Source organism: Thalassophryne amazonica, chromosome 15 (assembly GCF_902500255.1).
Source record: "Thalassophryne amazonica chromosome 15, fThaAma1.1, whole genome shotgun sequence".
Taxonomy (NCBI): domain Eukaryota; kingdom Metazoa; phylum Chordata; class Actinopteri; order Batrachoidiformes; family Batrachoididae; genus Thalassophryne; species Thalassophryne amazonica.
Genome location: NC_047117.1, coordinates 17170059 through 17196713, shown reverse-complemented (window position 1 = coordinate 17196713; position 26655 = coordinate 17170059). Strand labels below are relative to the sequence as shown.

General features: G+C 39.6%; 1 protein-coding gene across 1 annotated transcript in view; it reads left to right on the top strand.

Annotated features, from left to right (window-relative positions):
* The first annotated feature begins 1269 nt into the window (after nt 1-1269).
* The window catches only part of sorbs2a (sorbin and SH3 domain containing 2a), a 141537-nt gene continuing 116151 nt past the window's right edge, over nt 1270-26655 (top strand). Inside the window, exons 1-2 of the mRNA XM_034187772.1 lie at nt 1270-1650; nt 13454-13596. The gene's annotated coding sequence lies outside the window, so the exon portion shown is untranslated. The remainder of the gene's footprint in view (nt 1651-13453; nt 13597-26655) is intronic.

The window sequence follows — 26655 nt, the reverse complement described above, 5'->3', positions numbered from 1 at the left end:
TTTGCACTTGGGGTCGCCACAGCAAATCCAAGGTGGATCTGCATGTTGAATTGGCACAAGTTTTACGCCGGATACCCTTCCTGACGCAACTCCACATTACATGGAGAAATGTGGCAGGGGTGGGATTTGAACCTGGAACCTTCTGAACTGAAACCAAGCGCATTAACCACTTGGCCAATTGGACAGGAAACAGACTTCAAAGTTTAGATGTTGCATTGAAAAGAGTTGTTACACCAATGCAGAGTTATCTCAGCACTGGGATCTTGAACCGGCCGCATGAAAACACCAGGAACAAAGAACCCCGACTTCCTTTGTTCTCTAACTTTTATAACTTTAGCCTAAACCACCCTCATATGGGCAGTCCTTAACCTGTTCTTGAGTCAGTGTCTATGTGGAGCTGGCTGTAGTGGTGAAAAATGGACGGTGTCTGTTCGCAGTGTGTTCATGGTTGTTATGTAAAAATCTTATAGTGTGTGTATGTATGTATGTAGTGTACTTTCACGCAATAAAAACAGTGTTCCATCATGCTGATTCTTTTTCCAACTAGACATGAATACTTTGGTTTTATAAATTAGACAGCTGTAAAAGGATCTGATAGTTTTACCAAATACAAGGACATTTTTGTGCGTCAGCCATTTTGAAAGGCAGTTAGGTTAAGATCACATAGTTACAAGGACATTTTGGATGTGCGTCAGTCATTTTGTGTTATGCATCATGGAACACTTACAGTGTTTTCATTATTTAAGTTATTTAACTTTTCCTCATGATGTAGTGTTATACAAAGGTGGCGACACCGAACACAACAGGAGCAGCCGAATGGACAACAAGTAGTGTTGGGGGAGGTGATGGTCTAGTGGTTAAGGTGTTGGGCTTGAGACAACGAGAAGATCCTCGGTTCAAATCCTTGCCTGACTGGGCAAGGTCTTTAATCCCCTATTGCTCCCGGTGTGTAGTGAGCGCCTTGTATGGCATAATTGTAAAGCGCTTTGAGCATCTGATGCAGATGGAAAAGCGCTATATAAATGCAGTCCATTTACCATTTTATGCAAAGCAAACAAACATCACAATATATTATAATATCAAATAGGAATACTTGTAGAATCGCATTTTTCATGTATCGTGATGCGTATCGTATTGTGATAAAAGTGTATCGTCGTGGCCCCGTAATTTCCCACTTGCCGACGTGTCCTGAACGCATCATGGATCTCGCTGGTGTGTTTGTTTGTGTTTGGCACTGTTTGGCTTCCATACCGGAGCCGCGCTCTGACCCAATGAGGAGCGGCGCGCGCGCGGCTGCAGGCTGTTGCTGAAGCTGAATGAAAGCGGCAGAAGCCATTTTGCTCTCTGAAGCCATCGTTCAACAGCAAATTAAACAGGAAAAACGACCCACTTTGATTCCTATGGCGTGAGTCAGAGGCGAGTTTTGGAAGGAATGTGGTTAAAAAGCGAGGAAAGGCGCAGCTTCACCTCCCGCCAGCGGAGCCGCCTTTAGCCGACACCTGCAACATCCCCGAGCGTCGAAAAACAGGTGTCCCGTTTCATCACCAGGACGCTCCGCCGGGGGACCGGCGCCGTCTGTTTGCTCTCTTCACATAGTGGAGGTTATCTCAGTCGGTCAGGTGTCCGGAATCACGCCACGTTGGTTTTAAGGTAGGTTAAACTAGGCTAAGCTAATTAATCTCTTCTGTGGTGTGTTTTTGCAGCTAAACGGGCTGATTAGCTTCGCTGCACTCAACAACTAACCCTAAACAACCTTTAGTATTTGTCTGCTCAACCAGCAGGAATGAATCAGATCGTTGTAGGACGGATTTATCTTGTTTACGTGTTTTTCTGTTTTATGACATAGGCGGCGAAATTTAAATACATGACATCATAGTGTACGTTTCAAGATTGTACAAATCTCACAAATCAAGTAAGTTCGAAAATCGGATTTTGTATGTTGGTTACAAATGAGTAAAATCAAGTAAATGGTGATGCAGTCAGTAATATCTGCACTCACAAATGATTTCATTGGAAATTACAAAAACACAAAATGCCATTTATCAGAAATAATAATTTCCTTCCAGTTTAATACGATAACTCGAAAACAATAAATGCTGTTATCTTGCACTTGTCCGAATGAAAACATCATGTAATGGTGATGACCTGATTAAAATTGAGTGAACTTTGACATTCCAGATCATTTGAAAAATCAACCTTGTTTAACTTATTTAATATCCCATAGATTACAATTAATGCCCGACCGATATGGATTTTTTGAGGCCGATGCCGATAACAATATTTGGATGAAAAAAATGCCGACAATCGATAAAACGGCTGATTTGCCAATAGCTGATAAATCAGCCAATATTATTATTATTTTTTTTAAATGAATACATTGTTCTTTTTTGGACCCTTAACAAAAAGGTATGAGCTAAAAGCTCAAGCTTTGTCCTCATATTGATTAACTGTATAACAGAGAAGAATTTTGAAGTTCAAAAAATGCAGTTGGAGCAGTTAGGGGGCTATTCAAACGGGCCAACTAGTAAGGTATCACTCCTGAAAATGATCTTTGCCATATCACGTGAGGTAAATCTGCCCTACGATTGCATTTTGGAAAACCATGTGACGGACAATCAATTCCGATTGGACGCTCACATTGCGCACGTCATCACACATCTTCTATGACGAGTACCAAGATGGCGACGGTGGATCGAAAGTCCACGGAGTTAACTTTTCAGCAAAAAAAAGAGTAAGTTTCTATCTCATCATTAAAAAGTTTTTTTTACAATTTAGTAAAGCTTGGTCCCAGCCGTTGTATATGATGGCGTCGGCCCCAGAGGGTTAATGGCGAATGGCAGTAATTCCCAGAACCCTTCCAGATGACCAGTGAATCTGAATTTTTCAACCTCTTAGCAGTAAATTAAGGTTTTTCATGCTAGAAATAAGGTCTACACAACATGCGCTTAATAAAAAGCGTGACCGACATAATGAAGCACATTTGACACATTACCACATTTAAACTGAGTTAATCAAACTGAGTTGAACTGAAACGGGAGAAATGTGGGGTGAATGTATTTGCAAAGTTATTACAAACAACATCCTTATAAACTTACTTGTATGCTTTTGTCAGCCAATCAGTGCAGTGTGATGGCGAACTACGGGGGCTGGTGATGAACACATTTAAGCAGGGGTGTAAGCAGCTCTCAGTTGAATGGAGTCAGAGCTCCATCTACTGGACAAATGGTGCAAGGATATTTTACATTGCCGACACAAACATTATTTCCGTAACTGTTCTGTTTATGAGAAATTATCAGCGTTCTATCGGCAAAATTTCGGCCGATAGTGAGTACCTTGAAAAGGGCTTATATCGGCCGATAATATTACAATGCCACCTGCTGCATACTTAGTGGATGCTGGATGGATGATGAAAATTAGGAGCAGGTGGGGTTGTCATTGACAGAGGCAGATAGTTTCCACACAGAAATGGAGATCATATCATATCATGGATGCAAACTCTTATTTTTGATTACTATTCCCCATCAGCTATAAGGTCAGAAGGGCGATGAAGAAGTGTGCTGTGCATGCATCAGTCACATTTTCATGTGCATGTAATAACTGGGAACTAAATGCATCCGATGTTTATCCAGTTTGAATTGGATATCTGAAATGAGTGTATGTCAGACGAGTTTGAGTTTTGCGGTGTAAGGTTATCGTTGGTAACAGCTGACCAAAAGAAAATGTTGCAGAGTATTGTAAGATATAACAAGATTAAATGCCGTCTCTTTTTAAGAGCAGTTTGGTTTAGAAGCAGCTAAATGCTTCATTCTAGTCCAATTGCATTTGTTCCTCAAATCTGATTGGTTAATCGTGTGAGATTTCAGACCATAAAATATCGTATTGACGGTGGCAAAATATTTGACCATTTAATATTTGATGTATGACTCCACGCCCTGACCGCGCGCGTTGTTACGCAGATGTCAGTAATGGCGCTGTTAACTGAGAGTGAGAGAAACTGGCAAAGCGACGATGATGCTGAAATGGGTGAATTTAAGATACTATATGAAAGTATTAATGTGGATTCTGATACAGAATTACTCAATGCAATTGACGAGATGGAGAAATCTTTAGGTCTGTTCACAGAATTTTCAGCTTGGCATGAAGACGCTGTTGCTACGGTAAGCTTTGATGAAAACACGGATGCTGGTCGAATTACTTACAGAAAAATAAACCATGCAAATGATGGAATTGGATGAGAATGGGAATAACCCCCTTGTGTTTGATTTACGGACGTTAATGCTTGATTACGGTCGCAAATATCTGTTTTACTGGGTCCGCTAATACGTCACTGGTAAAACTCAATTTGTGACCGTAAAATCCAGCATTAACGTCTGCAAATCATCAGACACTACAGGTTTATTTCCTAAATTTGTATGGGTCATCTTCTGTCTGCTGCGTTACTGTATATGTTAGCACAGCAGCTCCTCGTCATACTGACCTCTACTGGTATAATAAACTATAGCACAATACTAATGTTAAAACTGATTTTCTTTTGGTTTCTCCAGTAAGTGATTTGACATCATTATTGACTAGATATATAGAAAACCTCCAGCTCAACTCATGCTTTCATAAATTGCTGTAGATTTTCATTTTTGTTTTCACTGTAATTTGCCTTGGTTATAGGTTTGGGTATTTATTATATTATGACTGTGAAAATTGACCATATTCCAAATTATATTTCAATTAGTTTTGTGTATATATATATATATATATATATATGTGTGTATGTATGTATAAATGGACCAGATATTACTATTTCAAGATAGAAATTTCAATCCTCGCCCCGCTTTTGTCGCTTCCCTCCCTCGCCTCAGAGGATTCACGGATTTGGAAAAATTTCCTAATAAAGTCCCTGACACTGTGTATGACAGTAAACAATGAGGAACAGTTTGGCACTGTGTTGAAAGGACCTGTAGCTTACGGGTGATGAGGGAAAAGATAAAAGGCTAACAGCAATGAAGTTAAGGGCTGCTGTATGACCCGTTTGAATATTTGATGCACAGGGAGAGTGCAGAGGTGTTAGAAAGGCACAGTGTGAGGCTGTCACTCCGGGAACTTCACACAACTCTTTGTTTTACCTGAGGTGGGTTTGTGTGTGCTTGAGAATTCACTGTAGGTAACTCTTCAGTATTTGTCTGGAAGAAATGAAGCAGTGTGGTGAGATGCTTTATTACAGCACACAAAACGTAGCTGACATCTGTCTCATAAAGGGCTGCTGCAGCAACTAAAAGCCCCTGATGCTCAGAATATTGGGTGATCATTGCGTTTTGAGTTGATGGATGGCAAATGAGGAATGAGACCTGATGGTCCATGTGGCACCTTTCTCAAAGCGTGACACATGTGCCTTAGTGTTGAAGACCCCAGTGGCTGGAAAAGGCCAAGGGGAGGTTCACGTTTCACCTGGCTGTTAGATGGTTACCATATTTTCAGGGCTATACGAGGAGTGACTGAGAAGTTTTGAACCTGACCCAAAAAAAGTAGGGTATGGTTCTCCATCTTTTGCATTCTGAGAAACCATCATTTCTCAGCATTGCACCCACTGAGTCAAAATTTCACACATTCTCGACAAATGTTGGTTTTTATCCCCTGCTGGCTGAAGGCCTGAAGAGGGATTATGTCGTGGCGATTTCTGACCATCCGTCCATCCCAAAAAGGGTATAAGCATTCAGAAATCAAGTCGTCTCGCATTTTTAGGAGGAATTTTGTGAAACCTGGTACAAGTCCTTGATATAGGTTGTTAGTACGCATATTATTATTTAATTAGAATTCAGCCTATTTTACCAGAGTGACGGCCCTTGATTAACAAATCTAGACTATCAGTTTCATGAGTGGGTGCCTGCATTGTGAAATGAACTCTCACATTTTTAGGAATTTTTGGAAACTTGGTATAATTCCTTGTTATACGAGGGTAGGCTGAAAAGTTCTAAGGCTCACTATAATGCAGTTAATGCATTACTCCTTCATGGGGAGCCTTAGAACTTTTCAGCCTACCCTTGTATGTTGGTAAAATGCATATTGCAGTATTGTGCAAGATTGACACATTTTGTCAGTTATGGTCCTTGATTAACAAATGTAGACACTGCTAGTTTCATGGGTTAGTGTCTGCATTCTGAAATCAGCTATCACATACTTTAAAATGTTACCAGAATGTAGCAAGCACTTGTACCAAAGCAGCATTTGCCTGCTGGGGATATTGTGCTCTCAGAGCACTCCTGTTAATATTGTAACTCTGCTGTGATTTCCCAGCCTGGGAACCAGACACATGCGAGGGTTCATATTTAATTTGTCCTGGCAGATTAGTCTGACCCATCGAAGTTGATTTCCATCCGGCAGAAAAATTGGTTGGAGGAGTGCACGCTTTCAGTTGCCAGATCAACGCCTTAGCAAACACCACATTAGTCTGTCCCCTCATGTGGTTTCAAACCCTGTGAATGTTTTTGTCTGGCATGAATACAAAATTGCATATTTGTGTGATGCTTTTATTTAAAAAAAATAAAAGTAAATGGTGACTCTTGAAGCAACAAACTTTGCATTTTATTAAATTGATTTAAAGTTTTATAATCCCAGTCACATTGAAACATTGCTGGCAGTAGAGCTGTAAAGATGAAATGATTCTTAATCAGCTAGTGAGTGGATGCACAACTATTTTGATAATCAAATCGCTTGGAGAGTTTTTTTTTTTTTTCCTGAATTCTCTGGTTTCAGCTTCTTAAAGCTAGAATGCCGGCAATCTTCAATAGATAAAATATAGTAAGAAGTTTAATATGTATAAACTACATCATATTTAGAGCCCATTACATTTTTGGGGAATTTTTAATTCGTGGGAACATAACATAATTTAAGGGAAATCCATAGCGTATTTCGCCCCAGCAAACGTCAAAACCTGCAGACGAATTCAAGCCGGAAGTGCATCTCCGCTTGCACAGATGCACTTAATAACTCAGATAATCAGATAATAACGGACTCAGATAATAACCATAACTGTACACCGTCAGACACTAGTCACCAGGCAACTCACCTGTCCAAAAGCAGCACTGCAAAATCCTCGTGAGTTCGATCGCCAGTCTTCTAGCTAGCTGCTAATGGTGAAACCCCCCACATGACCTGTGACATCATCCCGATGGTGTCCTGGCTTTCAAATTTTTGGCACATGCCAATTATTAATTCAGAATTTGTTTCGATACGGACGAATTTTAATCATGTTCAGACTAATATTTTGGGAATCCTTTATATTCACACTAATAAACAAAATTACTTTGGTCCCAATCAAAATTCTAACAATCATCTCAATTTCGATATGCTTCCTGGCACTCTAGCTTTAAAGGGTGTATCTCACTCCAGTCAACGCTGTCTTTAAAAAAAAAGACATACCAGATTATAAATCATTGCTTCCATCTCTTTAACTTGTGCAAGTCCTGATAAATCTGATAAAAGTAAAATAAGCAAGAGTGTGTCGCAAAAATGCACAACAGATTGACAGCCATTTTGATCCATAATCAGGATGTAACATCAGGCACTGACTATTACCTGTGAGAAAGTCACTCCGCTTGTAGAATCTGTGGTTAGATCCATGTTTTGAAGACTATTCTCACACTGTACTGGGCTTCACTTCTGCAGTCCCAGACCCACTCAAAGAAGATTAATATAAATGAAAATACCTCCCACTTTCTTCCTCAAAATATTACCTTTGGAAAATATGTTCAACTAATAAGCATCACTAGTCATGTGACGACATCCTTCTAAAACACACATTTTAACCATTTTGACATATTCACTGTCAGTCCACAAAAAACACTGATTAAATACTGAAAAAAGTTCAGTTTTTCCCATTCATTTCAGCAGAGAGCCTTGAGGGGGGTTACCCTACATGATGTCAAAGTCCACATTCCTCACAGCTTCATGTTTCTGACTGTTTATCAGCAGCAGGTGACATCAAGCTAAATTCACAATGTTATGGCACCAAAAATAAAACACAATACATCAATATTTTCATAATTCTTTATGTAGAACAGCCGGCTCACTGACATTTTATTTACTAGTGATGCACACTTTAAATGTGAGTGCTTATGGTTTATTTGACTTGTTTCTTTAGTCATGCCTGGAAGTACACTGAATATCTCTGGGTTACAGACAGATCTGCACACTTGAAGTGTTGAGTCTGGAGAACATTGATCAAGATTTTTCAGTATTTTATGGACATAATGAGTGCTTGATTAATAGAGAAAATAATTGATCAACTAATCCACTATGAAAATTATCCTTAGTTGGAGAGCTAGTTAGCAATAAAGGCTCTGAGTGTTCTACTCAACTTGATTATTTATTAAGCGAGAAATCCTTTTTTTTTTTTTTTTTTTTTTTTTTTTTTTATTAATTTGGGAAGGAACGAATGATGGTCAATAATAGGGTTGCTGTATGTGACATTAAAAATCCACAATGGCAGTGAAATAATACTACCAACCATCTTTGTAATTATTGAATGTTTGTGCTGCAAAGGTGTCTGAGGATATATAGCCACTTACAGTAGTTTTTTTTTGTTGTTGTTTCTCATATCAGTTTATGTCAGCTGTGCAATTTTTCTGCAGATTGGCTCCAGTAAGTTTGTTTACTGCAGCTGTGGTTTAAAACCACACATAGTTGGTAACCATGTCGATCATGTGGTTTTGCCATTGTCAAGCTACATCCACGCATCACGTTAACTACAGGTGCAAAATAGCACAGATTTATTCATGATCACCACCTTGGGCCATAATGCCGTCAGTACTTAAACTTCCTTTTAACAAGAAGATATTTGAAATCCAGGCTTGAGTATTTCTATAGGCTTTCTGGGAAACATGAGCCTTGATTTCATGTCCTCTGTTGGATTTTGTCCAACAGAAGTTGGTAAAGACGAATTTGTGAATGAATGTGGACCATGTGACTTGGAGAGCTCCTGAGAAAGCTTTATTCCTCATTAGGGATGATTGGTTAAGTACCTGGATATTTATCAACTAAGAAATCTTTCAGCTTTTATTGTCCCGTTTGTTATTTGTTGAAGTCTGTGAACAGCATCATGTTTGTAGATATGCAATTTTCCCCTTTCTTTAAAAGTCTGCTTCTAGTTTTAAGTGGCTTCTAGTAACTGACACTTAAATGACTACATGCACAGCTCTTTTGCTTTTTATAACCTGCCACTTGCTTCACTTGGTATGGCAGGGCCTTGAAAGAGCTGATAATGAGTTAGGTGTTGAAACCGGACTGGCGAGACCATGTTGACGCCGCTATGGTCCTGAGTGGCTCATAGGCCAAAGTATCATTGTGTGTGATTGTGTGTCAGTTGTTATAAAAATAGTGTGCTCTGGTACTTTAATGAGATCATTTCTTAGGTGTTGCCATGTCATGGCAGTTTAATTGTTTTTGCATATCGTTCCTTCACAAACAAAATTTTGTAGGAGCCGCTAATCCAAGTCAGAATTTAGTTAAGTGTACAGAGGACATGATCTAGTGCTGTGATGTCATATGTTCATGAAAAATCAAGAGCTTGAGCTGATAAAAAAGTTTCTTGTGACTCTTGTGGTGAGCTTGAGGTTTTTATTTTGTCACATCATAGTCATGTAGTTGAAATGAAGAACAGCAACACTGAATAGGCAAACAGAGTTGTAAAAACAAATAAGTAACTGCAGTTATTTTCTGTGTCAGCCAAAGGTGGTGACCTTTGCCCTTTCTGATCAGCAATTTGTTTATCACAGTGATGGTTATTTGCCTTCATATTGGGGATATTGGAATACTTTGAATATGACATCTCTAATGGCTCATCTGACTCTCTTGAGCATCTGTGTTTCTGAAGTCTGGATAATTTCCTGCAGATTTGACATTACTGTTATATTTTACGGATTTATGTTTTCTTTTTCGCAGTGATTCACAGTCTTTCCTTGTCAGGTTTCCACTACATGTTGCTCCTTGACACATGAATCAAACATTCTAGTGGCTCATCGATTGCGTTTACTGACATGTCATGTCAGATGGGGTTTGTGAGAACCTAAAATCTTGACGTTTGGGTCTTTAATAGACATAGCAGCAAGAGTGTTGTGCTTTTGTCATTATTCATCTTATCAGTGAAGCCATTAGTGCCTTTGCAGATTGGATTTTAAATTTATCACTTTATGGATTTGACAGTAGACACTGATAGTAGTGACCCAGGACAAGTTGACAGTCAGTATGTTTATGTTCGGTCTTTATATCACACTCATGTGGTGGTGAATGATGATGAAAACAACAACAATAATAATGATAGTAGTTTCCAATAGTTATATACCTCCTGCAAACAAAGGGGGTATAGAGGAATTATGGCTGCAGAATTAATTGCATTGCCGTCATAATCGTGAATCAAAGATTCAAATAAATTATTAGACTCTACACTGAGTGTGCAATTCACAGTTAAAATCCAGTTGTTGTTTTTCCCTCCATTGGATGTTGTAGACTTTTATACATTTGAAGAATGGCAAATGCCTCACTCTGGATTTTTTTTTTAAACATGTAAATGAGGAAGGACTGCAGCTCAACAATTTTTTTTTCTTTTCTTATTTTTCTTCTGTCCTGCATGCCGCTCTGCATGCAACTCAAACATCTGCTTATCTACTTATCTCAAGTACATACATTGGTATAAAATCACATTCAAACAAGTAAACTTGTCAAAATAAAACTATGAATCATTGATTTTTTTCTTTTTTTCTTTTAAGGTTTTAACTCGCAAAGATCAGATTTGAAAATTTTAACACTTCAAATTTAAATCTTGCCCACAAAAAGATAATTTTATTAATGAGGTCATATTGTGAGAAACCAGTCTCTCTCTCTCTCTCTCTTTTGCATTTTCATATGTTTGGGGTTTGAGATGCTACAAACATAATTTAGTCCTGATACAAATTGTTTGAGAACTCTGTGACATATGTAACAGAAATGCAGTCAAAATGCTTAAATCTTCTTACCTCAGAATATTAAAAGACCACCCCATTAACAACCCAGGATTAAAAAACTGATATATAAAGTGAAAATCTCTATCAAACAGATTATCACTAATTTGTTTCATACATTACTGAGTTACAAAAAGTTTTTAGTGGTTTTGCTCTTAAGCTAGGCAATACAGCCAGCTATTTAGACAATCTTACCGTTTTTGCAATTTTGTCTCTGTACACCACCAGAACTGAAGTGCTTTGCATTTGAATAAATATATCACAATAGACATTTAGGAATGAGAATCATTTGCAGTGCTATGCACATTTTTTTCCCAGTCACAGCCACAGAAGCCAAGTACCTTTTTTGAGTTATCATGGCTGCCTTGGTGGCTTCTCTCACTAGTCCTCTTCTTGCACACAGTCATTGTTTTTTTTTTTATTTTATTTTATTTATTTATTTATTTTAAGAATCTACTAATCCAGACAGATTTGCCATGCAGTACCTTAGTGTATGTTTAAATGACTGACGTAAGTGTGAAGCCCAAGATATATTCACTGACTCGGAGACCAAACATTTAGCGCATTGCAATATTTCCAACAATAATTACAATATAATTTTTCTTCATCTTGTGCAGCTAAGAATAATCATGTCTGCCTGTCCTTCTGTCTGTCCATGAGTTTTGTTGTGTGCCTGAAAGAAAGTATTTCTGGTCCAGCGTCTTGAAGGGGCGATAAAGGGACTTTTGTGTTTGTTTCATGCATCATGTGATATTGACTTTGTAAGCGAAACTCCTCCTAAATAAGTTTATGAATTTCACTGAAACCTCACTCAATGGTAGCAAACTATATGAAAATGTACATGAAAGAAAATCATTCATGTTTGACACCTTCAAGTATAAATAATTTGAATTTTGTTTCATACATCATTTTTGTGAGTTACACAGACCTGTTGGGCTCAGTACAGAAGCCGACAAATTTGTTAATTTGGGGATTTCATCTCAAAAGATTTACCTGCCACTGATTTATAATGCCTGCAATTAACTAACTATGGCAGAGCGGCGGTATCATTTTTACAGTTTGATGACAGATCTCTGGTTGTTTAACCGAAAATATTTTTTGTTCACTTTGGAAAACGTTGCAAGTGGGGCAATTGATGAGGGAGATGAATGGAAGCTACTTGGATGCAAGTACATTTCTGTATTTTGTGTGTCGGCTTATAGGATTTCTATAATGACTCTGTAACATACATACATTTCCCAGAGAAAGAAAGCATGATTGATTGAATCGTGGAAATATAAATCCTAACTGATCAACTGTGGCAACCCCTCATTTCTGACGCAGTCCCAGTTAGGGACTGGTTAATATGGCTGATATGGATGCCAAAATATCGCAACCCTCCTGAGCTGGTGTATATTTTATTGTTTTATGTAAGATGGAAAAGTGCATGCATCATTTACAACGCACCTAAGTTAAAACAGTGTGAGATTCTTGACTGGAAAAAAGGAAGTAGTTTCATATAATGGAACACTTGCAGTTTGATTTCCAGTTGTCTTGTTTTTTAAGACTGACAGTTTATTATCAGCTGTTTCCTTGGCAATCGGTTTGCCAGTAATGGAACTATGTTAGGCTATTATATATTAAAGATCTTCCTTTGTGTTTGCTGGTGAACTTGTCTTTGGGGTATTTTACTGATATTTCTTTTTTCCCCACCCTGTTTGAAGTATGAATGCGAAGGGAAGAAGTGGACGTGGTCCAAATAGCATTTTACACAGTAGCTGCCTGGCTGGTTTTAGGTATCCAGAGTGTAAATATGTGATGCTAATAGCAGTAGTTACATCATCATTCTGGGAATAGCAGGGAGTCTGTAGTCTGGAGGTACTGCTGGGTGACCTCTTATGTGTTTATATATTCAGCCGGTACACGCACACGCGTGTGTGTGGTCATTTCCAAATATACATTCCCATATGAATTACACAGCAGTAAAGTTATTATTGACTCAGGTGAGTGGACACTTAATTAACCTGTGGATGTGTTAACAGCCACACCTTCAGCCGTATGTCTACTTGTACTCTCAGTATGAAGCGGTTATATCCATCCTGACAGCCATGCAAAGTGTTAGCAAGAGAAAGTGAAAAATTCTCATGCGTGAACAGTTTTACGCTCCACTCAGTTTCCATGCGGAATCATCCACACCAAAGGCATCGGCATCTGTGTGACACATCCACTGGAACCCTGTTCCTTTTGTGTGCAGACATGAGTATATATGTGTGTGTGGTAAAATAGAGATACTCAGCCTTGTCACTTAGCCCCCACCCGGCGACACTGGCGGGGGGGTAACTTTCCAGTCTCTTAGACGAGCATGCCTGAGTCTGAAAATAGCCCTATCCGATCACTGCTTCACCCAAACTGGGAACTCTCTTTCCCAGTCACTCCCTCTATTTGGCTCTCTAACTTTCTCCTTGTTCTGTTGTTTCTTTGTTTCCCAGGCACGGTAAGATCTGGAAATACAGTTTGAGCTGGAGGCAAGACTTAACCTGAACAGAGGGCTGAAGGGAAAAGGCACCTGGTCACACAGCTCACCTGTACCTGACTGTTCTTGGCAAGCTTCCGTTGTTTTGGTTTTATGACGGTAAGAGTCCTCCGCCTCCCCCAACCCTTGATTGACTGTTGCACCTCTGCTGTGATGTGTTAGTTGAGCGGTCAAGCTTTTACAGCTCATTGTCAAAAAACTATACTCTGCAATGATAGATTTTACCAGTAAATCATTTCCTCATCAGTGAGCCCGGTACAAAGTGAAACTTGAAATTGTCAAAATACCCAATTTCAGTAGTTGTCAGTCAGAGGTGGCCTGAAGAATGCACCAGATGTTTTGGAATTACCCATGCATTAAGCACTCAAATAGATGTTAGCCAACTCTGAGCAATACGCTAAACAAGGTCATACTCTTTGATTCAAAAGGAACATTTTGAAAAGTGTGTGTAATACAAATAAATTCTAGTGGGACTGCATGCGATACTGCCAAAAAAGGTGGATCTAGCCTATTTTTGTTTTCGTTCTTCCTTGTTAAAGGTGTTACAGACTCATTCTTTAGCATTTCCTGTATACAGTGGTGTCAAGTTGATATTCAGGGATGAGATTTTTCCGTGGATCCGCGGATTTCCACGGATTTGACAGTCCCGGGGGTCGATTTTGTGAAACGTCCAAATCTGTTGAGAAAATTTTAGGGGGGGGGTAAAAATGCAAAAAAAATTAATGCCAGGCGTACCTTTAGGGGCTTTCACAGTGGCGTATTCGTACAGCTGCTCATTACAGCATTGTGTTTCATTTAAATACAGCTGAAATACGCGCATACTCAGCCTTTAACAGTGTTCGTTCATACTTGCAGCTGTGTGTGTTCGCATTTCAGTGTGTGCACACAGTCGCGTGTGCCATGCTGCACCAGTTTCAGTGCTGTTTTCTGCCTCTGTGGAAGTGCGCTCTGCTGCATGGTGTGGTGCGGCTCAAAAACAGTCATTTAACATTATTATTATTACTTTTTTTTTAATGCCGCGAGTGCACGTTTATTTTAGAGTCACACCTCTTTTCAGCTTTGATCAGACTAATCGATCAGGGCGGTTGATGAGCGCACCGACATGCAGCGAGTGCGCGTTTATTATAAAGAGTCACAGCACTTTTCAGCTTTGATCAGACTGATTGATCAGGGCGTTTGATAAGCGCACCGACATGTAGCGAGTGCGCGTTTATTTTAAAGAGTCGCAGCTCTGATTAGACACACAGAGAGAGAGAGGGAGGGAGCGGTTTTATTTTATTTTAAGGAGTCTGATAGAGGAGAGAGAGCGGTTTTATTTTATTTTAAGGAGTCTGATAGAGGAGAGAGAGCGGGTTTATTTTATTTTATTTTAAGGAGTCTGATAGAGGAGAGAGAGCGGGTTTATTTTATTTTAAGGAGTCTGATAGAATACACCACTGTGACAGGTCCTTTTGTTTAATAAAATTGTCGTCTATTCAGAACACTGAGTGGTCTTTGTTTGTTATCGCCGACGTAGCAAGTTCGATCAGTCTGTCAGTCAGCCGAACGCGGAAGTAACGCTGTGCTGATCAGTGACCATTATGAAGTAGGTGCACAATGAGCATGTAGTGTAAGGGAGGTAACTGTGCAGTCTTTCAACTTCCAATATTCGGTAGTTTTCCCTCCAACAAATCATAAAAACCGAGACGGTATCGAAGTGCAGTTGAAGCTATTACTTACGCACGTTTTCATTGGTTATTACAAAGCTTATGACCAATCAGCGCAAAGGTTATATATGTGTTTCTCCTGCCCTTTCTTCGGTGTTGCACACACACACAGTCAGTGGATTATGTAAACAGATATTTTGACGTTATTGTAGTGTGCTAGAACATTGTAATTATATATACATGTATGTGTGTAACACCTGGCATTTATAGTAGTTTTTAATATCATTTTAGTGCAATTTACATGTTTTAAAACAGCAAAAATGCTTTGGCTTCAGACCCCCTGGCCAGGGCTCTGCCCTGGACGCACCGGGGCCTGCGGCCCCTGGACCGTGGCTTATTTTCCTCTGAAAATCGAATTTGCCAATCTCATCCCTGGATATTCTTCAATATAACCTGATTTAAAATGTTCTGAACAATCTTTGGGGAAAAAAAAAATCATGGTTCAGATCTGTGTCTGAGTCACTCTGAAAATTGAAAGCCCCCCGTCTTGAAACATAACTTTTCACAGAATACAAATAAGATAAGTTGCAATCATACAAAATGCACACACAAACCCAATAAAATATTTAATAGCATATTGTTAATATTTACCTTCATAGAGTATGTTTTCTTAATAAAAGTGCTGAACTATACTAAAAATAATTGGTGTGACTCGAGAGTGATGGTTTATTTATTAGATTAATTTTATATTGTCTTAAATACCCCATGCACACATCTTACAGTGCTTTCTTCTTTATTATTTGTTTATATTTTCTTACTATGCACACATCTGTGTTAGCAGAGATTGGAATATCTTTTATAATCCAGATACCAAACAAAACATACATTTTATTTTCCTGCCAAAGCCTCACGATTATAGGGTAGAGATTTTGTCATTTGGGCAGGAGAAATAGTGTCAGTTCTACTAGAACCACTGCAGAAATGCTTTCAGTAAATAACTTTATGTGGAATTTTGAGGGTTGAAAGCTTTTTTTTTTTTTTTAATAAGTACTCATTCCACATTACTCATGCCTTCACAAAAAGACAGTTTAATTAGAAACAAAGCAGCCATGTAGGAAAAAATATTCTTTTGATGAAGATGCTTTGCTGGACATAGCAGGAATCTTCCTCTCTGACGTTCAGATTTTTGTGATATATTCAGTCACTGTCTAAAAAAAGACCACATCCGCTTTCACTCGAGCACATCCCATACTTTTACCCCAGAATCTCATTTTTCTCCCCGTGTCCTTTCTTCATACTTCCATCTCTTGTTACACTCCTTTTTATGGTCTCTGCTTTCCTATTTAACAAAAGCCATGGACCAATCCCTTCATCAGACCAGTCTCAGAGGTGTTGAAGAATGTCCCCTTGACCCTTTAGGTACACGTTAATGGGTGGTCCCTGTTTTCAGTGCACGGAGGTATTTTATTTGTTCCCTGTAAATGTCACACATATGTCTGCTTTTCAGTGGAAAGAAAATAATCTTATAGCATGGAAATCATTAATTTTAGTCATCTTAAAACTCCATGTTAGTGTGCATAATGTGCTGAAGAACATCACCTCATGTTGCAGCAGGATAATGCACAGCCCCATGTTGCAAGGATCTGTACACAATTCTTGGAAGCTGAAAATGTCTCAGTTCTTGCATGGCCGGCATACTCACCGGACATGTCACCCATTGAGCATGTTTAGGATGCTCTGGACCGGCGTATACGACAGCGTGTACCAGTTCCTGCCAATATTCAGCAACTTTGCACAGCCATTGAAGAGGAGTGGACCAACATTCCACAGGCCACAATTGACAACCTGATCAACTCTATGCGAAGGAGATGTGTTGCACTGCATGAGGCAAATGGTGGTCACACCAGATACTGACTGGTATCCCCCCCCCCAATAAAACAAAACTGCATTTTTCAGAGTGGCCTTTTATTGTGTACAGTCTAAGGCACACCTGTGCACTAATCATGGTGTCTAATCAGCATCTTGATATGGCACACCTGTGAGGCGGGATGGATTATCTCAGCAAAGGAGAAGTGCTCACTATCACAGATTTAGACTGGTTTGTGAACAATATTTGAGGGAAATGGTGATATTGTGTATGTGGAAAAAGTTTTAGATCTTTGAGTTCATCTCATACAAAATGGGAGCAAAACCAAAAGTGTTGCGTTTATATTTTTGTTGAGTGTATTTGAACACTTGTGAAAATCAATGTTAATATTTGGTACAGTAGCCTTTGTTTGCAATTACAGAGGTCAAACGTTTTTCCACCAGGTTTGCACACACTGCAGCAGGGATTTTGGTCCACTCCTCTATATAGATCTTCTCTAGATCTTTCAGGTTTGGAGTTTCAGCTCCCTCCAGAGATTTTCTATTGAGTTCAGGTCTGGAGACTGGCCAGGCCACTCCAGGACCTTGAAATGCTTACGGAGCCCCTCCTTAGTTGCCCTGGCTGTGTGTTTGGGATCATTGTCATGCTGGAAGACCCAGCCATGACCCATCTTCAATGCTCTTACTGAGGGAAGGAGGTTGTTTGCCAAAATCTTGCAATACATGACCCCATCCATCCTCCCTTCAATACGGTGCAGTCGTCCTGTCCTCTTTGCAGAAGAGCACCCCCAGAGTATGATGTTTCCACCCCCATGCTTCACGGTTGGGATGGTTTTCTTGGTGTTGTTTTCATCCTCTAAACATGGTAAGTGGAGTTGATTCCAAAAAGCTCTATTCTGGTCTCATCTGACCACATGACCTTCTACCATGCCTCCTCTGGATCATCTAGATGGTCACTGGTGAACTTCAAACGGGCCTGGACATGTGCTGGCTTGAGCAAGGGGACCTTGCTGCCCTGCAGGATTTTAAACCATGACAGCATCATGTGTTACTAATAGGGATGTGAATCGTTCAACAACTCACGATTCAATTCGATTCTGATTCTTGGGGTGATGATTCGATCCGGGTGATAGCGTAGCATGTGGGCTTGCGGATTTGAAGTGTTTCCGAAGTACTTGACTTTCATTTTGCAGATTTTGCGCACTGCATAAGTCATGTCAACCTTCTTCTTACACAGCAAATAATAAAATCCAAAATGCGCCCAAACATTTGCCTTCAGCAAAGACGGTGCTGGCTGAATTAGCTCTTCGTCCACCATGCTAAGCTACAGCCACTGAACTCTGCAGCTCACGAGTGTTTGAAGGACGCCCAACCCCCCCCCCCTCGCGGGGACGCTGTAGTACAGAAGCCGTTGCCTGACAAACAGTACACACAGCGACTAAGCAAGAAAATGTTTAAAAAAATGCTTTTTAAAAATCGATTCTTGGACATTTTGGATCGATTCAGAATCGTAATAAATAAGAATCACGATTCAGACGTGAATCGATTCCCCCCCCCCCCCCCCCCCCCCCCGACACTCCTAGTTACTAATGTAATCTTTGTGACTGTGGTCCCAGCTCTCTTCAGGTCATTGACCAGGTCCTCCTGTGTAGTTCTGAGCTTTCTCAGAATCATCCTTACCCCACAAAGTGAGGTCCTGCATGGAATCCCAGACCGAGGGAGATTGACAGTCATCTTGTGTTTCTTCCACTTTCTAATAAATAATCATAACAGTTGTTGTCTTGTTGTCTTCTACCAAGCTGCTTGCCTGTTGTCCTGTAGTCCATCCCAGCCTTGTGCAGGTCTACAGTTTTGTCCCTGGTGTCCTTGGACAGCTCTTTGGTCTTGGCTATGGTGGACAGGTTGGAGTGTGATTGATTGAGTGTGTGAACAGGTGTCTTTTATACAGGTAACAAGTTCAAACAGGTGCAATTAATACAGGTAAAGAGTGCAGAATAAGAGGGCTTCTTAAAGAAAAATTAACAGGTCTGTGTGAGCCAGAATTCTTGCTGGTTGGTAGGTGTTCAAATACTTATTTGCAGCAGTAATATACAAATAAATTATTAAAAAAATCATACATTATGATTTCCGGATTTTTTTTCTTTTTTAGATTGTCTGTCACAGTGGACATGCACCTAAGATGAAAATTTCAGACCCCTCCATGATTTCTAAGTGGAAGAACTTGCAAAACCGCAGGGTGTTCAAATACTTATTTTCCTCACTGTATTTTGAGTCAAGGATGAATGCTGCAAAAACGGAAAGTAGATGGGACAAAAATTTTAGGTAACCAGTAAACAATGGATGTTGTTGCGGTTCACGTTAGTTTAACAGTGATGTTAGTGTCATTGATTTGTGTTTTTGTAGTTCTAATGGTTTAGTCAGTTTAGTTAAGTGTTATGTTGTTCTCACCATGAGTGAGTTAAGTCTCATGTTGGTACCATGAGTGACGTGTAGTAGTCTTAATGTCTTCAGCTACCGTCTTTTTTTTTTTTGTCAAATTAAAAGCACCTGCTTACAGCAGCAGTGCGTGCGTGAGCGCAACTTCGATCCCAGACAAACTGTGGACAGCTGACATCTGCCGTTTGGTATGTTTATATATTTTGGGTCAAGGATGAATGCTGTGAAAACGGAATGTTGATACGACAAATATTTTTGGAGAAGCTACAATATTAGCTAACAACATTGAACAATGGATGTTGCTACCTACTTTCTGGACTCACACACCATTCCTGCAGAGGGTGATAAGTTATCTTTACGTTAAAAGTGTGAGTGTGGTGTAGGGCTGTGCAATTAACCGAATTTCGATCGCGATATCGATATTTGTATCAAACGATCTCCAAACTCGTATAATCGAGTGAAACGATTTAAGGGCCTTTCATCAGGCCAATCCGTCAATGTGTCCCAAGACGCATGATGTCAGACGCATCGCTTCGGAAGCGGCAAGGGGGCAGAGATGGCAGCTACGTCACACTCTGGTTGTTTCCACAACCTGAAAAAAGTTCAGCGATCGCCTTCTTGAATTTGCGTCGCCTGAACCACAAAAAAAGCTTTAAAAAACAGCAGTAGAACAATTCTCCCATCCACCCTGCTGGGAGAAGCTTTTTTTCAGCTACTTTTCGGAGTGACGCCGACCAAGGGAGGACTGATGACTTGGTGGGATATCGATCAAACCGCGACAGCGGGCCGACCCGCACGGAGAAGCCGGCCTTCAGGCATCATTCCTGGGCAGAGTGAGGCAGGCAGCCGGGGTGATGGAGCAAACCCACTCGGTCCGAAATCTCCCACTTTTTGGATATATGCAAAGTCCCAGTTTGCCCAACGGAGTTTAGTTCTGCAGCTTTATCGAGGTGAGAATAATGTAAAAATAAAACGTGACGTTTACTGAACTGCTCTGAAGGTTTAATGATCTGCTAACGTTAGCGTAGCCTTTTAGCACAGTTGATCTGAGTGAACGCTTTAATTTGTAAATGGGTCAGTCTTTTTTATTTTTACCAAATAAAGCTACAGCTTTTTTCAGACACCACAAAAGCTTAACTTTAAATAACTTATTTTTTCGGGCGTTTTTTTCTATCGTTTTTCCCGTTTTTTTTTTTCCTGTTTTATATATAAACTGTTTAGTGTTTCTTTATATTTAAAGAAATATTTTTATTTGTCCTAATCAGGAACATTTGCTGTGCAGACAACCAAACTTCCATTGATGAGCTGAACACCACGAAGTCCACGAAAGAAAACATCTCTGCTCTTCAAAATAGGAGAAAAGTGTCTTTCAGCAAAACCACCAGAGTTCAAAGCTGCAGAAGAGACCTTCATCTGGTCCAGAGAATCCAGCATAACATCACCTGCTTCTAAATAAAAGGCTCTTTCAGCAGCAGCTATTTTATTATTTTTTAAAAAAGCTGTTTCATTTTATATTTTAACAATAAATGAATGGATCATTAAAAATGTCCACGAATCAAAGTCCAAAGACATTTGCACAAGTAGAAGCTCTCCACTTATTGTGCTCAATTTCATATTTTAGAAATGACTCTGTCCTGATAACAACATTAAAGGCAATTACATATTTTGGCGAAATTACAAGTTTAAATGACCATTTAAAAAAATTCATCATGATTCATGAGGTTTGTCACAGAAATCCTGCTTTACAATCACACTGCAGTCATTGTTAAATTATTTCCTGTTGCATTTATAATAAACATTTGTATTTATATATAGTGTCTGTTTTTCTGGTTGAAATGAGATACGAGGTCTATTAGAAAAGTATCCGACCTTATTATTTTTTCAAAAACCATATGGATTTGAATCACGTGTGATTACATCAGACATGCTTGAACCCTCGTGGGCATGCGAGAGTTTTTTCACGCCTGTCGGTTACGTCATTCGCCTGTGGGCAGTCTTTGAGTGAGGAGTCGTCCACACGCTCGTCAATTTTTTTCATTGTTTAGGAATGGCTCAGAGTCTGTTGCTTTGTTTGATAAAAATTTTTTCAAAACTGTAAGGCACAACTGAGTGGACACCATTCAATAAATTCAGCTGGTTTTCGGTAAAAATTTTAACGGCTGATGAGAGATTTTGGTCTGGTAGTGTCGCTTTAAGGACGGTCCACGGCGCCTGACGGCGATCTGCGCTTCGAGGCGGCAACGTCTCGCCGTTTCAAGTTGAAAACTTCCACATTTCAGGCTCTGTTGACGCAGTAAGTCGTCAGAGAACAGAGAACTTTCAGAAGAAGTCGGCATGAGGAGTTTATTCGGACATTCTATTGTTAACGGTCATTTTGTAATGAAAGAACGTGCCGGCAGAGTCGCATGTCGGGCTGGACCCGACCGCGGGGGGTCGCGGCAGGAAAAACACCTCCGTTGGAAATCTTAACGGGCAAGTTGGAACATGCCCAAGCTGTTAAACAGTTTCTCAATTACTCACTTGTTGAAAGCCATCAAAAGCCGCCTGAATTTTACAAATGGTTTTCAACACGGAGGTGTTTTTCTGGTCGCGGCGCACACAGATTTGCGTCGTCGTCACGGAAACGACTCGGCGAATTTGCGCGCACGTTCTTTCATTACAAAATGACCTTTAATAGTGGAATGTCCACATAAACTCCTCATGCCGGCCTCTTCTGAATCTTCTCTGTTCTCTCACGACATCCTGGGTCAACAGAACCTTAAATTAGGATGATTTCAGCTCGAAACAGCCAGACAACGTCGCCTGGGAGCGCTGCGCGACGTCCCGCTCCGTGGGAAGTCCTTACACCGACAGAAACACCCCATAATCTCTCATCAGCCGTTAAACTTTTCACAGAAAACCATCTTAATTTCTCGAATAGTGTCCACTCGGATATTCCTCACAGGTCCAGAAAAAATTTTGATAAAGCAACGCGCGCCGTCTCGAGCCGCGTGTGAAACAAAGGAATTCAGCCGAGAGGGCGGGACCACATCTCACTCAAGGCCTGCCCACAGGGAAATGACGTCACCGACGCGTGAAAAAACTCACGCATGCGCACGAGGGTTCAAGCATGATTGGTGTAATCGCATGTCATTCAAATCCATATAGTTAAAAATAAATAAATAAAAGGGTCGGTTTATTATCTAAGAGACCTCGTATAAATAATCTACCAGACTTAAAAAAATGTACAAATTTCCATGTTATTTTCTCTAAAAATAAATGTCTGAGGTTCCTTATGTTAAACAAGAAATTATTTAATCTGAAATAACAGGTGGTTTAAATTTACAATTTAACGGTTTCTAAAGAACCATTTATTGATTTATTTAGCTATTTACAAGTGTTCTAAACTTTTTTAAACAGTAATCAGAAATTCTGAGGTAAACAAACAGCAAAAAACATTTCCAAGGATTTTTCTTCAGAAAACTGCTCCATAAATGAGCAGTCCTGTGACACACATAACAATTTTTTATTTTATTTTTTTTTTTTTAGAGTGAGAAAAATGCTGAATAAATGCATTGTGTAACTAAAAAAAAAAAATAATCGTTTGAATAATCGTGATTTCAGTATTTACCTAAATAATCGTGATACTGTTTTACTGTTTTTTTTTTTTTTTTTTGTTTGTTTTTTCCCAGAATCGAGCAGCCCTAGTGTGGTGAGTGATTTTATTTAGTAAGTTCAATATAAGTACATAATTTAATTGTAAATACCTTAAAAATACAAAGATGACACAAGAAAGTGAAAATACTTATTTCCATTGTGGTCCATTTAAAAATCAAATGACAAAATAGAAGTAAAAATAAAATAATAATAATACAGGGTGTTTCAAAAGTCACTCGTATTTTATTTTCTCTTCTTTGCATGTATACAATGTAGGGTGTTAATCTTGTGCTGTTTCCCTCTTCAGTGAGGGAATTTTTTCAAGTGCAAATTTGTAGTGGTCCATGGTTTTCTTGAAGTGCCATGCTTACTTTTGAACAGAGGTGCAAAATCATTGCATGGGTGGAGGTGCTTCAATCTGTGACTGCAGTGCAGTGACAATTTCAGGCCTGACCGAAACATCATCCTCAACACTCACAGGAAGTTCATGGAGACTGGATCTGTGATAGACCCCAAAGTGGGCAGAGTGAGGAAAATTTTGCAGCTGTCCGAGAGGCTTTTGATCTCAGTCAAGGAAAATCCATTTGGAGAACATCTTCAGAATTGAATGCTTCGCTGTTTCTAGCCAAAGGATCTTGTGACGTGAGCTCAGGCTCTTTCCCTATAAGATCCAGGTTGTCCAAAAGCTTGAACCGCAAGACTATGACAGCTGGGTGGAAATGTATGAAACTCTGTTGGATCATTTACAGAGAGACCCTTCCATCCTGGAGCAGTGACGAAGCTCTCTTCCACCTTTCTAGTCATTGCAATCAGCATAATACCCACATATGGAAACTTGCCAATCCCATGCAAATTCATGAGCATGAACGGAATATGCCTAAAATAATTGTCTGGTGTGCGATCTCCTCAGCTGGCTTAATTGGCCCATTCTTCTTCTGTGTTCGAGGAGGACACTCTGTGAATGTCAACGGCAACAATTACCTCAGTATGCCTCAGGAATTCTGTGTACCCCAAACTGTCAGCTGTAGCTAACGCAGCAAGTAATTTTCCAACAAGATGGCACTCCAGTGCATTATTCGGGTGAAGTTTTTGTGTTCCTGGATGAACAATTCCTGAATCATTGGATTGGTCATCGTGGTCCCGTGAAATGGGCACCCCGTTCACCTGATCTCGCACCATTATGATTTTTTTTTTTTTTTTCCAGTGGAGTTACATCAAGTTGAAAGTCTATGGAACAAGGCCTCGGGATCTCCCAACGCTTGAAGAACACATCAGAAATGCATGATGTTGGTTAGGCATACATGAAATGGTGGCTTGATTGCTATGAAAAAGGTGGTGCACATGTCGAGGTGTGGATGAACATTCCAGATCAAAGATGGTACCACAAATATTCTCAGTTAATGTAGATTTTACCATGTGAATTTCATCCACTTCATGTTTCCAATAAATTTTCCGTAAACAATATAAAACCATCAGTGGCTTTTGAAACACCCTGTAACAGTAGTAGTAATAATAATATGAATAATAGTGTGTGTATATGGTAACAAGAACCTAAACAATTTAGAAATACATTAAGACAGTAAATTACATAATTAAAAGGAAATAAAAAGGTTAAGCGCGTCTTCTAAAAATTGTTTAGGTCTAAGGTTCTAAAATCATTCTGGAATCACATGCCATTCCAACTCATTATACTAGTTTTGTTTAATTTATTTAATTGATTTTTCAGCTACCTATTTTAGAACTAATACCCAGTCTAGAGCTTGTGGATCCCCACGGCTAACACACTAGTTTCATTTTAATATGCTTTTGTATTTACACACACGGGAGAATATTAGGTTTCAACTTCCCAACTTTAATGTAAGCATGATTTTTCATTCATTTAAGATGATGAATCGGACTATTTCACTATAAACCAGAGAACTTTGAAAATTGAAAAATATGAAATGAATATTTTCCCATGGAAAATGAAAATGTTCTTTGAGTAGAATTTCTCACTACAGTAAACCTCTTTAAAGATGTGAGGCTTGTCTAATGGCAGTAAATATATCTCTTCTGCTATTAAAACTGTTATCTTTGTGTCCAATACTTAACATTGGTACCTGGGAAATCCAGTATGCTTGGGAATGTTATCGCTGCCACAGCTGATAAGTAGTCAACTTTATCTACTACTTGCACTATGTGCTTCAAAGGGCAACTTCCTACAAAATGTTAGCACAAATATAGCACAAATGAACAGCTAATGACAATCTTTATCATACGGTGATAAAAGTACTCACCTTCAACAGCAACATAAAATTGGTATCATCTGCTACCATATATGGCTTTTTGGTGAAATGTTAGCTGACTGCTGAGCAGGTTTTTTTTTCTTCCATTTTCATGGTTGTCAAGGTGCTAAATTTTGCCCTGTCTCATTGGCTATCTGAAAAGGCACCCAAGTCTGAATGGCATTTCATGCAGCTGTACAAAAAAAAAGATAAGAGGTTCTGAAAAAGACATTAAATGCAGCACTTTTTCTTGAGGTGGCCACCTGTGCCCGTTCTTATTTGTAGACATTGAAAGACATTCAGAGAAAAAAATAACTTACATGGCCATGGGTCCTGATGCTAATTATGATATGAATGCAGCATTTGACATGCTGAATGAGGACTCTGAGTGTCTGGGTTTAAAGTTGTCCTGGATAAACACTAAGATCCAGGCTTTCAATGACTTTCTGGACTCAGCCATCAGAAGTGTATCTACATGTGCTGAAAGTGTTGAACTATCTCAGCAGTGATGTTGTAGGTTCTCAGTCTTTGAGATCTAGTCACACCTGGGAAGGGCTTATGGAGTAATGAGGTCGCTTGACAGAGCGTTCTTGCAGTGTCAGGATCTTTGTAAGAGAATGAAGGTCCAAGTCTTTATACTCCTGTTGCTTTCTGTCTTGCTGTATGGTTGTGAGACTTTGATGCTAATCAGTGGAATTAAGGACATGATTCCCAACACTGGTCCTTAGAGAGCATTTGGCCATTCAAGAGCTACAGTACACAGACGCCAGAATGAGCTAAACAGCTTTTGGCAGAGGAGGGACAGATGGCACATGTGCAGGTTTGGGGATCCCTGAGGACAGGCTGGGAACCAGTGGCCTATGGGAATGACTAGATGTCTTTGGTATTAAATCTCCTCAGAGGATCCTGGGGTACCAATGGGATGAGTTTGTGTCAAAGGAAGTTACTTAGTAAGACTAACGTGAGGAGTAGCTCTTGCATTGTTGGGCTATGTCATTTTGGCCATGTGCTGCATTTCTCTGGGCATAAACCCACACACAAGTGCATCAATGTTGGATGTGGACATGGATCAATTGATTTCCTGTGTGGCTGTTATCTGGGACCTGGAGACATCCTGCCAGACCTAATCTGCCCTTAATTGGACCAAAACAGTTCAAACTAGTTTTGGGGGAAGGATGTAAGCAATTCTAATTCTTTGGTAAACTGTTTACATTTAAAATGTATTGTTTTTGATGATAAAATGAAGTTGTCTTTGGACTGTGGGACAAGGTGAATCACGGGTTATTTACTATAATTAATCGTAACAATAA